This window comes from Vulpes lagopus, chromosome 15, assembly GCF_018345385.1.
Source record: "Vulpes lagopus strain Blue_001 chromosome 15, ASM1834538v1, whole genome shotgun sequence".
Lineage (NCBI taxonomy): Eukaryota > Metazoa > Chordata > Mammalia > Carnivora > Canidae > Vulpes > Vulpes lagopus.
Window position 1 is genome coordinate 31541914 of NC_054838.1, and position 13736 is coordinate 31555649.

Consider the following 13736-nt stretch of genomic DNA (forward strand, 5'->3'; position numbering starts at 1 on the left):
ATTTTTGACCATTCAGGGCAAATAATCTACCCACACATTAAATACAAGAAACTTGTTTTTTCAAGTCATTACACACAAAAAAAAAGTTTAATGATTGTAATGGTTTTAGTGATACACATGATACAATTTCCCCATTTAATCAATCCCATCATTTAATCAATGATGTTTAGTGTATTCACAGAGTTGTACAACCATCATTACAATCTAATTTTATAAACTTCTTAGTGCCAAGAAAAACAACAGGAGCAAGGCATCCATCATCAGTCACTCCCTATTTCCTCCCAATTCTCTTCCTTCCTACTCTTAGGAAAACATTAATTTACTTTCTGTCCCTGTATAGTTGTCTATTTTGGATATTTCATATAAATGGAATTACAATTGAAATGGTATTTTATGATCTTTTCGACTGGCTTATTTCACTAAGCATAATGCTTTCAATGTTCCTCCATGTTGTAGCATGTATCAGCATTTTATTTCTTTATATTACCGAATAATACTCCACTGTATAAATATATCATATTGCTATAGCAAACATTTGTGTACAAAGTTTAGTACGGAGACATGTTTTTAATTATCTTGGGTATATAACTAGGAGGGAAGTTGCTAGAAGTCATATAACATTTTTTTTCTTTTTTTTAAGATTTTATGTATTTGAGAGAGCAAGAGAAGGAGAAAGTATACAGAGGGAGAAGCAGGCTCCCTGCTCAGAAGGGAGCCCAATGTAGGGCTTGATCCCAGGACCCTGAGATCACGACCTGGACCAAAAGCAGATGCTTAACCAACTGTGTCATGCAGGTACCCCCAACAATTCTATGGTTAATATTTTGAAGACAAGCCAAAGTTTTTTCCAAAGTGGGTACACCATTCTACATCCCTACCAGCAGTGTATGAGGATTCTAGTTTGTACATATCCTTGCTAACACTTATTACTATCCTTACTTTTTATTATAGTCATTCTGGTGGGCATGGAGTAACACCACATTGTTGTTTGGTTTGCATTTCCCTATTGGGTAATGTTGTGCATTTTACCAGTTGCTTATTTTTCATTTGTACACATCTTTGGAGAATTGGCTACTCATATATTTTGCCCATTTTTACTAGTTGCTATTATTATTGTTATTTTATTATTTATCATTGAGTTGTAACAGTCATTTGTATATTCCAAACACAAGACTCTTGCCACATAATTTCCAAATATTTTCTCTAATTCAGTGTGTTTTCATTTTATGGGTATTGTGATTTTGTGAAGTTCAATCTATCTGTTTTCCTTCTTTTGTCACTTGTACTTTTGGTGTCATATCCAAGACTGCTTAGCAAACAATTTACAACAACCATTGAGCTCTTGGGTCATCCATAAAAAAAAAAAAAAAAAGACATGACTCTTACTTGCATGTAGTTTGTTTAGTTGGTGAGACATGCATTTATTCCCATTAACACACAAAATATATAATTGCAAGCTAGTTAGTTATGTGAAAATAAAAAAAAAAACAGCAGCTATGAGGAAATATAACAAGAGACTAGAAGTGTGTGTAGGTGTGTGTGTGTGTGTGTGTGTGTGTGTGCGTGTGTGTTTGCTTCAGGAGAAAGTTATAAAGGGAATATTTCCTGATTAAACAGTGTTTGAATTGAAACTTCTAAGACCTAAAAGAGAAAGGGTAACGTAGGAAGCTTTCTATACAGAAAGGCATGTTACCAACTGAAATTGGGCAGTATTGAGTTGCAGAGGGAACAGGGCTGAGACGATCATGAGATAAAACTGTAGAAGTAAGCAGGGATAATAGATTTATAGATCATGTTAAGGACTTTAGTATTTTCCCTAAAATCAATGTGGAGTAACTGAAGGATGAGTCACTTTGGCTGCAGTATGTAAAAGAGATTTTGAACAGCATTAGGACCAATGAGGCAAGGGTTTAGGAGGCAATAGCAATCCATTCAGGCAAAAGATGATGGTGATAAGGAGTATGACAATACCAGTGGAGGTGGAAAGAAGTAAAGAAATTGAGGAGATATTTACTTAGAAAAATGACAAAATTGCCCTTGGATAGGATATGTGAGGTACAGTGGTTTATTACTACCTTTGTCCTAAAATGAAGGTGTCCTTTGAGTCTTGAGTCTTAAAGTTAGCTTCTCCGGTTCCCAAATATTTAATTCTCTCTCGATAAGACTGAGTAGCTGAATTTCTTGCTTTATTCTGCTTCCAAATCTGATCTCATTAACTTGTGAATCTGGTCTTTTCTCCTTTTTCTTTTATTATTCGTTTTTTTTAATTTTATTTTAATTCCAGTATAGTTGACATACAGTGCTATATTAGTTTCAGGTATACGATATAGTGATTCAGCAATTCCATACATCACCCAATGCTCATCACAAGTGACTCCTTAATCACCATCACCTATTTCACACACCCCCAATACTTGTTCCCTTCTGGTAACCATCAGTTTGTTCTCTATAGTTAAGAGTCTGTTTCTTGGTTTCTCGGTCTTGCTCTCCCCTTTTTTCCCTTTGCCCATTTGTTTTATTTCTTAAATTCCACATGAGCGAGCTCCTATGATATTTATCTTTCTCTGAATTATTTAGCTTGGCATTATACTCTCTAGCTTCATCCATTCTCCTATATAGAGACTCCATACAAACTACACATTAGATACAATCCTTGATACAGGTTCTCAAGTACTATTTTGCATACATACTTTTCTGCTAAATTCTGTGCATTTATCTCTAGATTATTTTTCTTCTGGTAGCCATTGGTACAACCTGTCCAACCAAGTTCAATCTTCCAGAACATTACCAGATACTAGATTATACGGCTGGCATGCTTATAGGCAAAATCCTAGAACATGGAGCAGGCAAGGAGAATTTTCCTCTCCACACATTGAAAACCAGTCTCAAGTAGAGATAAGCAAGGCCTGTAATTGACAAGTAATCTTAAGAGCTCTGGAACTGATATGTTTACACAATACAAACATCCTCTGAATTTACAATACTTATTCATCCTCTATTTTCCCAATCAGACCACCCATTCACCACACCCTCTGTGGAACACAATAAAATATCTAATGTCTCTTTCAGATAAAAAAATGGATGAATTTCTTGAAGCTTTAGGGAACATGACATATAATTACCCTCTCCTATAATTTCCTATATTACAACTCTGAAGTTTGGAATGCATATCCCTATAATTACTTCCATATGTAATTACATTTACATAATACTTACATGATTTTATTTACATAAAGAGGTAATGATTCATTTTTCAGAAACTTTTTATATGTCCCCAAGCAGGACACATTGGAGCTATATTATTTCTTACATGGAATGCTATGAAAAAAAAAAGAATTTACACATACATTAGCTTAGGCAAGTTTATAAAAATTGGAGGATTGATATTCAAATAGATGTAAGAATGAAGAAGAGTAGAAAAGGCATTCTCTTGTGTAAGAGTGACAAAATACTGTCTCAATAAAGAGATATATTACATCTTAAGTATAATCAACATTAAAGCACTCTGTAATGATGAAGAGATTGAATGCATGGATTTTCCCCCTGGAGTTGTAGCTATTCCACCCTAGATGCATGTAGCACCCAGTGGGTTTCAATGCATAATGGGAAGATTTAAAGCTTTGGAGCCATTTATATCTGGATTCAAATCCTATCTCTGAAACTTCCAGTTGAATGATCTTAGACTAGTTGTTTAATCTTTCTGAGTCTCTTTTTTCCATCAAAGTTCAGACAACCATACATATACTCCAGAATGCTCCTTAAAGATTAAGTAACTAATAGAAATCAAAGAGTTGTTGCATAAGGTAGGCAATCAACAAAATGTCATTCCTGTCTTTCAATTATTTTCCTTAGAGAATTTTATGTATCTCCATAGTGGCTTTTGCCTGTTAGTAGTTAAGCCAGGTAATTAAGATTAATTTACAGAGGGAACTAATTTCCAAATAATTTCTTTAATATATAAGTTTTCTTTTCTTTTCTTTTCTTTTCTTTTCTTTTCCTTTCTTTTCTTTTCTTTTCTTTTCATTTCTTTTTTAAAAAGATTTTATTTATTTATTCATGAGAGACACAGAGAGAGAGAGAGGCAGAGACACAGGCAGAGGGACAAGCAGGCTCCGTGCAGGGAGCCCGACGTGGGACTCGATGCCGGGTCTCCAGGATCACGCCCTAGGCCGAAGGCAGTGCTAAACTGCTGAGCCACCCGGGCTGCCCATAGTATAGAAATTTTCAAATTCTAATGAATATCAGAATCCCCTGGAGCGCTTGTCAATCCATTAGTTCCCAGACCCCATCATCAGAATGTTTGATTTAGGTGGTTTGAGTAGGCCCACGAGTTTGTATTTTTTAAAAGTTATGCTGGGGCACCTAGGTGGCACAGTCAGGTAAGCCTCTGACTCTTGGTTTCAGCTCAGGCTATGTTCTAATGTTTGTGAGATCAAGTCCTGCATGGGGCTCCACCTTCAGTGCAGAGACTGCTTGAGTTTCTCTCTCCCTCTCTCTCTGTCCCTCCCTGCCTCAAATAAATAAATCTTTAAATACATTTTTTATAAAAGTTATGTTGATGTTGCTGGTTGAGGACCACACTTTGAGAACTGATACTATATGTTCAACCATTAAAATGATGATTGGCAAAAAGAAAAAGAGAGGAAAGGCCACATTTCCCACAGTGATATTTACTCTATCCTAAACTATAAATATATTCGTTATAAGAGTCAACATGATCCTGTAGATGGGGAGTCAGTACAACCAGATACGTCCGTCTCTCAGCGTGTGACCCAGGGCATGTCACTTCACTAAATTTGGCTCCAGTTTCTCCAACTTAAAATTTAAAGGACTAGAGTAGGTCAATGTCTTTCTTTTATTTATTGATTTTTAAAACTGTGTTCTTTAAGCATTGTGGGGAGGGAGTCTTCAGAATAAACCCAGGGATGCATTGGTGGTAGAGTTGAACAGACAAGAATTTGAGCTTTTCCCATCCCCAAGTAGATCAGCTCTTCTTTAAAATTTTTTTTTTTTTTAATTTTTTTTATTTATTTATTTATTAGTCACACACACACACACACACACAGAGAGAGAGAGAGAGAGAGAGAGGCAGAGACACAGGCAGAGGGAGAAGCAGGCTCCATGCACTGGGAGCCCGATGTGGGATTCGATCCCGGGTCTCCAGGATCGCGCCCTGGGCCAAAGGCAGGCGCTAAACCGCTGCGCCACCCAGGGATCCCAGATCAGCTCTTCTTATATAACTTTTATATATAGTATAGATTCACATAAAACAAAACAGAAAAAAAAAACAAATCAAATAAAAATTCAAACAAATAATCCAGTCTGAGAAAAACTTTGTGGTAGATCATATCTGTGATCACTTTTACATTAGTTTTCACAGATATTAAGCTCCATATATAGAACACTCTGTACTCCCAGTTTTCTGTACTTATAATGATAATCAATAGTGATAAAACCCAAGACACTGCAAATCTTCAAACTTCAAGCTATCTTCAGGGTACTTTTTAGTGTTAATATTTTTTCTATCTAATTATTTGAAAACAGATAAGCCATCCTTATTCCCTGTGATGATACTATTAATCAATATATACATACACTACTCTGATTAATAGTCTAGGCAATTCCATGATACAGTTAACAGTTCTGAGTGTTTCCTCTGTGCTACGTAGTATACTAAGAGCTTAAAATGTATTACCTATTTCAATCTTTGGAAAAAACCCTTTTAAATGATATCATTATTCCCTATCAGTTACAAATGTAGCATCTGTAGCAAAGAGTCACAGCTGGTAAAAGATGAGGACAGATATAATTCTAAATCTACTTGTCTCTAAAGTTTATGCTCTATTTATGCTAGAAAAGATCAAATATTCAGGTAGTTATCAAATGTGTCAATCGAAGCATGTAAATAAATCTCTAATACAAAAAATAATTTAAAAGAACAAAGATACTATATCCCTATGTGAGAGGAGCCTTTTCATACAGTGAATAAAAAGGAGGATTTAAATGGTTTGCCCAGAATCATAGAGGCCATCTCATGTATCATAAAACATCATTACTTTATTTTATTATTTATTTGATCTTTCAAAGTTTGCAAATGTTAACTGAAAGGCTTTTGGTTAAGATAATGTAATTAAAACAAACAAAAGCACAAGTTACCTAAATGCCATAGTCAAACGTAGTAACACTTTTGAGTTGGAAGTATGGTAAGATTTGAAGTAGGGAAGGAAAACATGAAACACTGAAAACCACCATAGAGCCACCTTCTTGAACTAATAACCTCTTAATCATGGGTACTGACTCCAGAGATGCTTCATTTTAAACCTCTTAGTTCTATGTGAAGAAACCTTTAATGAAGATTAGATCCATGGGCCATAATCTAAAGAGACCTAGAAAGTGATTTTGTATAATCTCTGAGCAGGTCAGTAGACAGAGGAATCCTTTTAATCCGAAGACAGTCATCCATCTTCTTATTAACTGTTCAAGCAATTTAGAAAAAAACTAGGGGCCACCCCAAATCACCTTGATCACTATGTCTACTCGAGTTAGAAATCAGAATCATCCCTCTTGAAGTGGTGGTAATTTGCACTGTAAATCAGGGTTTTACAGTTGATCCTGTTGCTCCTCCTTGGGATGTTAACTAACTAGGTGTCCTCCACCAAGTGGGCCTATTCATCTGTATTCTGTGGCTGTATACATTACCTGTTTGCAGCGAGTATTTGTGAAGGCTGTGAGAAGGGATAACCACAAACTTTATGTATAAGTCACAATACAGACAATCCCTGATGTAGGACGGTTTGAATTAGGATTTTTTTTTTTAATTTTAAGAAGGTGTACAAGTAATACACATCCAGTAGAAACCATATTTTGAATTTTGATCTTTTCCTAGGCTAGTGACATGTGTTATGATATTCTCTCGAGATGTTACATAATGGCAGTGAGCTCGGGCTCCCAGTTGGCACCAAGATCACCAGGGTACACAACCAACACACTTACACCATCCTATACCCATATAACTATTCCACTTTCCACTTTCACCACAGTATGAAATAGGTTACATAAGGCATTCAACACTTTATTATAAAATAGATTTTGTGTTGGATGATTTTCCCTTACTGTAAATGTTCTGAGCATGTTTATGAGTGCATTAGGTTAGATGTGTTAAATTTATTTTCAACTTAATGATATTTTCAACATATAATGGATTTATCCAGACATAACATCATGGTAAGTAGAGGAAGATTTGCACTTTTTACATATAAATGAAAACAGGAATCATCTTGGTCTCAATTATTTCCTCAATTGAGAAATTAAATTTAGTTCATTGACACATACATTATGTATGTTTTAAAATTTTTCTTATGGCCTCATAATTTAGAAATCCCAGTGAAAAATATTAACTAAGGAATATCCTTAGAAACAGGAGGTAAACATTATCAACATCAGATAAATTAGATTTCTATTATGTAATCTTCCTATTTTGCCAATTAAATGTCATAAGCAACTAAATCTTACAGAATTTTCCATCAAAAAGCAGAGATACATCTAATAGTAACAAAAATAATAATACACTATAATAATACACTAACAAATAATGGTAATCCATTCATAGGCTCTTCTAATCCTTTGTTAATATACTGATGCACTGATGCACCCAGCATGAAATTCTGATTTTTCTGTTTTCCATTTCCATTTCTCCTAGTCTCTGTCAAAATCACCATCCATTTAGGCAAATAATATTTCAGGTTACCAGCATATTAGAGTTCTGTGTCTATTCTCCAGAGTGGACAGTATTGTTTCCAAACACCAGCTATTTTGTAGGTCATAGATCTTTAAAACTTTGACTGGTACCTGATTTCTACTACACAAAAATTTGTATTCCGCCATCTTGAAAAATGCATGCAAAGACTGTGAATATTCAGTTTAATTTGTGGTTTTAACCCCTACATTTTCACATTCAAGCGAAACATCTGTCCTACTAATCATTGTTACTTTCATTTCAACAGACAATGCATTCAAATACTGATTAGAATAAGATGCTGCAAGCTTCCAGTGCATATCAAACAGATGAACAATGAACACCCAGATTACATTAGAAGGACTGTGACTAAAGACATTTAGACAGAATATGTGTTGATAGGGTAATTATTAGGTGGAGTAAATTGCAATGTAGAAGCTTTAACAAGTACTTGTATAAATAGTTTCTTTTCCACAAAAGAGATCTTGTAGTACAGAAAAAAAATGGTCCCTACTTCTAGTAATTTCTAAAATCAATTGCCTCAAGTTCTATTGTAAGAATATTTTTGAAGTTTCACTCTGATGTGTAGTATATGGATTTAATTTTGAGTAGGTACTTTTTGGTACTGGAAGCCATACCTGATTCAGTGATTTCTTCTTCACCGCGTGCAGTGAGAATCGACAGAGAATTGATGTGATTGACAGCTACCTGGAGTGACCTAAAATGAAAAAAGGCATTTTGAAATTAGGGAAAGAAACCTGCAAACTTCAGTAATGATGGCTTCATAATAGGATGTTTTCCAGTCATTCAACATTTACAGTGTATGCACTGGGTACTGAGTCCAGTTAACTGCGGGCATGGAAATGCAAAAAGAGAGAATGGAAAGAACCTAGCTTTAATGCCACTAAATATTTGTGATATGAATCACAATATATTTGAGCAATTAAAAATAAAAATTATTTCCCTAGATGAGTTCATAAATTATTTGGGAAGGGAAAATATCACATGAAAATGATCTACTAATTATAGTATTCAAATTAATAAGTCTGAATTATTTCATATAAACTTTATTTTTTATACAAAATTTCTACAAATAAGTTTTGAACTGAAGATGCAATTGAAAGCAAAATGTGAATAGGATGAAAATAACAGCTTATCAGAAGATGGATTACTTCTGGAGAACTTAAAGGAACCACCGAGGTCATAAATGTTTAACCCTAATTCTAGAGAACAGATGGCCCCTGGAAGAGAAGACATTATAGAAACATACATGCACACAACATAGATACTCACATACATGTAAACATACATGTATATGCATACATATATGTATAGAGATATGTAAGTTACTATTAATGGTGTGATATTATGAATGCTATTAGTTTTAGATACAAATCTGTTACCCTAATTAAAATCCTATGGTGTTCACTTGGCATCATATCAAAAAGATCAGAGTCAACTACAAGGGGTTCTTTTATACATCTCCATCTTCACCTGAGGCTTTGATAATTACCTGATGAATGTCAAAAATAAATTTGCATTGGGGCATGTAAGTGGCTCAGTCAGTTAAGCATCTGACTTTGGCTCAGGTCATGATCCCAGAGTCCTGGATCAAGCCCCACATCAGGCTCCCTGCCCGGTGGAGAGCCTGCTTCTCCTTCTCCCTTTTCCATTCCCTCTGCCACTCTCCCTGCTTGTGGTCTCTCACTCTCTCTCAAGTAAATAAATATTTTTTTTTAATTTGCATTGGTGAAATTAGTGGATTATTGATTAGCACAATGACCATTCGAGGTACAAATATACTATGAATGCATAGAACTGAGAATTATGAGATCTCTTTATGCTAGATATATGTCTTTAAGAAGCCTATTAAGAAAGTTTTTTATCTTTCCAAAATCTCCTATTTTAATATTGCTATTTCCACAGTAACTGGGAATAAGTTAATGAACACCACTTACAGTAGTGTCAAGCTTAGGTCTTCTATTGCTATCAATTTACATTGACCATTACCTATGGGTAGGTACAAGAAAGTTCACCAAACGTGATAGCAAACAAAAGATATGGCTGGACAATGGTAACATGAATCAATAAAAATATGAGCCAATGGAATCAAAATCTTATGTTTTGTTGTCTATTGGATCTGTAGTTAACAAAATTACTGATAGAGTATTTAAACAAACTTAATGAGTGACGAACACTAGTATGTGACAGTATTCAGACATGTATACTACATGTGTCCAAATAGCTGAAAATGTTTCGCATCATCTTTCAATTATCTATGATAATGATTCTATATAAGTCATAGCATGATATTTATAATTAGTCATAGCATTATATTTATAATTATAATTCTGCCAGCTATAAACACAGCCATCTCAAGAGAGGTGGCTTCAATGGAGGCCCCTTGTTCTGATGTGACTTGTTGCCATTTTTCAAGTTTGATAACTGAAATTGTTCAAAATGAACTGCTCTGCAAGACAGAGAAGAATTTGAAGATGCCAGGATATCTGAGTGACAGGCTGAACAAGAAGAGGGAGAGGGATAGCAGTAGTGAAAAAAAAAAAAAAAAGAAGGAAGGAATCAATGAGATTAATAGTCATGACCACAAACTTCCAATTTTTCAGTAAAACAAGCAAAACTCCCAACTAATGTGATGGATATATTTTATGGAAATCACTAAAAGGAATTCATTGAAGATGGGGCTGTCACAGTATAGGGCAGTGTAAGCTCCCTGACAATTAGCATCCTTCTTAAAGAAGGGCTTTTAAATTTTACAGGCTATGAAATCCCAGAGTAGTGTTCAAGGAAATTTTGTAGAGATAAAGAACCTCATTAAACATGAAAAAATATACTAAAACAGTATTATCTATGCAAAGGAACAGATTCACACAAATCTCAGTGTGGTAGACTAAATGACAACTCACTCCCTTAAAGATGTCCACATCCTAATTTCCAGAACTTGTGAATGTCCCCTTACACAACAAAGGGGACTCTGTAGATGTGGTTAAAGATGTAAAGAGGGAGATATTATCCTGGATCATCTGGGTGGGCTCAAAGTAACCACAATGATCTTTATAACTGTAAGTTGGGAGGCAAGAAGAAAAGAGAATTTGACGATGTTATTCTACTGGCTTTGAAGATGAAGGAAGGAGCTATGAGCAAACCATGTTTGTAGCCTCTGGAAATTGGAAAAGGCAAGGAGATGGATACCTCATAAAGCCTCCAGAAGAAATGCAACCTGGCTAACACTGATTATAGCTTAAAAAGACCTCCAAAATGCAAGATAATAAATTTGTGTTGTTTTAAGCCATTAAATTTGCCACAAATTGTTACAGCAACACTAAGAAACTAACACACTCACATTAGCAAATTTTGACTGACTAGGAATCAGATCCACAAGTTTTCAAGACATGGCAAAATAGTAAGAAGGGCTATTGCTAAGGCATAGATGGAAAGGAGGATTAAAACCATTGAACTACACATTTTAAAAGGTGAACTTTGGGATGTTGGGTGGCTCAGTCAGTTGAGTAGCCAACTTTTGGTTTTGGCTCAGGTCATGATCTCAAGGTCCTGGGATCAAGCCCTAAGTCAGGCTCTGCACTCAGTGGGGAATCTGTTGGTGGATTTTCTCTCTCCCTCTGCCTCTTCCTCAGCTCATGTTCTCATGCTCTCTCCCTCGATTTCTCTCTCTCTCTCTCTCTCAAATAAATAAATCTTTAAAAAATAAATAAATAAAATAAAATGGTGAACTATATCTCAGCAAAATCAATTTATAATCATTCAGTAACTTGCCTGAATAAAGATTACAAAATAATAGCCAAGTTTTGCTTTAACCTATTGTTTGACTGTTTTAATATAACACTGATACACATTCCTATTTTTCTGAAAATGAGATTATGATGATGATGATGGTGGTGGTGATTATGATATTAATGATGATGTTAAGAATTTTGATGAAGATGACAACCAGCTTGCTTATTGTCCAGTCTAGTTCAGACCCTTTAAGGGTGTCTTCCCACCCTAAAGAACTATAATAAACTAATAAGAAAAATATTATATCCATCATGCATTGGCCTGATTCTGATCCACTAGCTTTACCCCCTTAGAATTATCCCTTACTTCTTTTTTGACCATCTCCTTTCTTATAGATTTCCACACAGCTTAAACTCAGTCTAAGGTATTTTTCATCAACTACCCTGAACATTGCTTCACCTCTATTCCAGGGTGACTATGTAAGCTGCCTTGCAAGAGGGCATCCAGTGTCTGGACTCTGTCTTTCTCTATACTGAGATACGGCTGGCCAGTCCACCCCCAAACTGAGAGGAGGATTTTGCATCATCATCACCAGAGTACTGGGCATGATTAGAAAGAAAAATGGAATCATGAATGATGTAGATAGGTCAAGTTGGTGGCGGGAAGGGACAGTATTTGGCAGTGCACACTTGAAGAGAGCAAAGAGCTTGGACCATATCATGGGAAGATGTGAGCTCAGATGATGAGAGTTAATTAGCTACTATGTCCTGCAACTAGGAGTACTATCCTAGATATTAAGGAAAATAGGAGAAAAATAAAACCTGGTTAAGCTTATTGATTTCTTGTTTAAGAGTACTGAATGCAATTCATTAATAAATATTCCCCTCAGGAATCCATTATGAAGATGCATCACAATAAAACAAAGACATCTGAGTCTTCATTAGGATCAACTGTAAAGATTTTTATGAAGCTTGCTTCTTAGTTTCACAATTAAGATGATGCAGTCAATAGAAAGCCTAGGAAAATATTTCAAATTTTTGAGGTATTATGTGTACTTTTATTTGTTTTTAGGTGGTTGACATCTTTATTGCTTTGAAGGTGAGGGGCAAGGACTCAGAAGCTCTTGGTGAGGCAGCGCCTTCCTCCTCACCATCACAAATTTCTGGCTAGGCAGGATGGTGCTGGCTCTGCAAATGCCAGCTACGTGCAGATCTGAGCTGTACTTGTTCTTGCAGATCATGTGCCTGATACTGCTGAGGATGGCCTGGGCATTCTTGCTAATGGTGGTCCACACATAGGAAGTGGTGGGGTTTGCTGGTCAGATCTCCAATTAATGACTACCACTACACATTGGCCATAGGCTGGCTGCTCCATGCCCATAGTCTTGCAGTGAATCAGCTTTTCGTGGCAGAAGGAGTTGCAAGCTTCAGATTATGGGATTCTGCGCTGTATGTCTGTTTGTTCTGCTTGACCAGGGAGTTGGAGCTGTTCTGCATTATTATCCATCCATTGCAAGTGGGCGGACATGGCTAAAACTCGTCTCACAGTAAAGAGGGAAAGAGCTGTTTATTCTTAAGCTGGCATTTAGTGATTGTGATGGACCAAGCATTGTGATAATCACCTTTCGTGAATCATACGATGTAATCATCATAACAAATCCAAACAGTTGGTTTACCTATTCTGCTTTATACCTGAGAAAACTAAAGATCAAAAAACATTAAATAACTTTACCCAATTAGTAAACACAGATAACTTGACTCAGTTCTATGTCTGTTTCACCATAAACTTGTGCTTTAAATTTCTTTGATATATAACCTATATACTTTTTAATACAAATGGTGTACTGAATCTACCACCACCATAATTTCAGCTTTAAAAAATAATTTGGATATTTTTTATTTTTATATTGCCTAAGGCAGATTATGTGGAGCACAAAGCAAAATATCTTAACAATTTTTACCGTATTTACTGTTTCATCTTTTCGTTTGAAGATACACACTAGAGAAAATGGCTGAATTTTCTCCTTAAGAGAGCTCTTACATTCTTTCAGAATTTTGTTACTCTTGTAAAGGATTATCTTAATTTCAATGAACAAATGCAAGAACTACTGGCAAATCACTAATGGAAACTTTTATCAGATACTCAGTTAAGTCATTAAGACTTAAAATATATTGAAAAGTGTTACCTTGGTAAAGAGAATTATCCAGAATTACACAAAGCTATAACAAATTCTGCAACTTGACTGCAT

At 35.4% G+C, this 13736-nt stretch overlaps 1 pseudogene; it reads right to left on the reverse strand.

Moving 5' to 3' along the window:
• Positions 1–12572: 12572 nt before the first annotated feature.
• LOC121476186 lies at positions 12573–13015 on the reverse strand (annotated as a pseudogene).
• Positions 13016–13736: the final 721 nt, after the last annotated feature.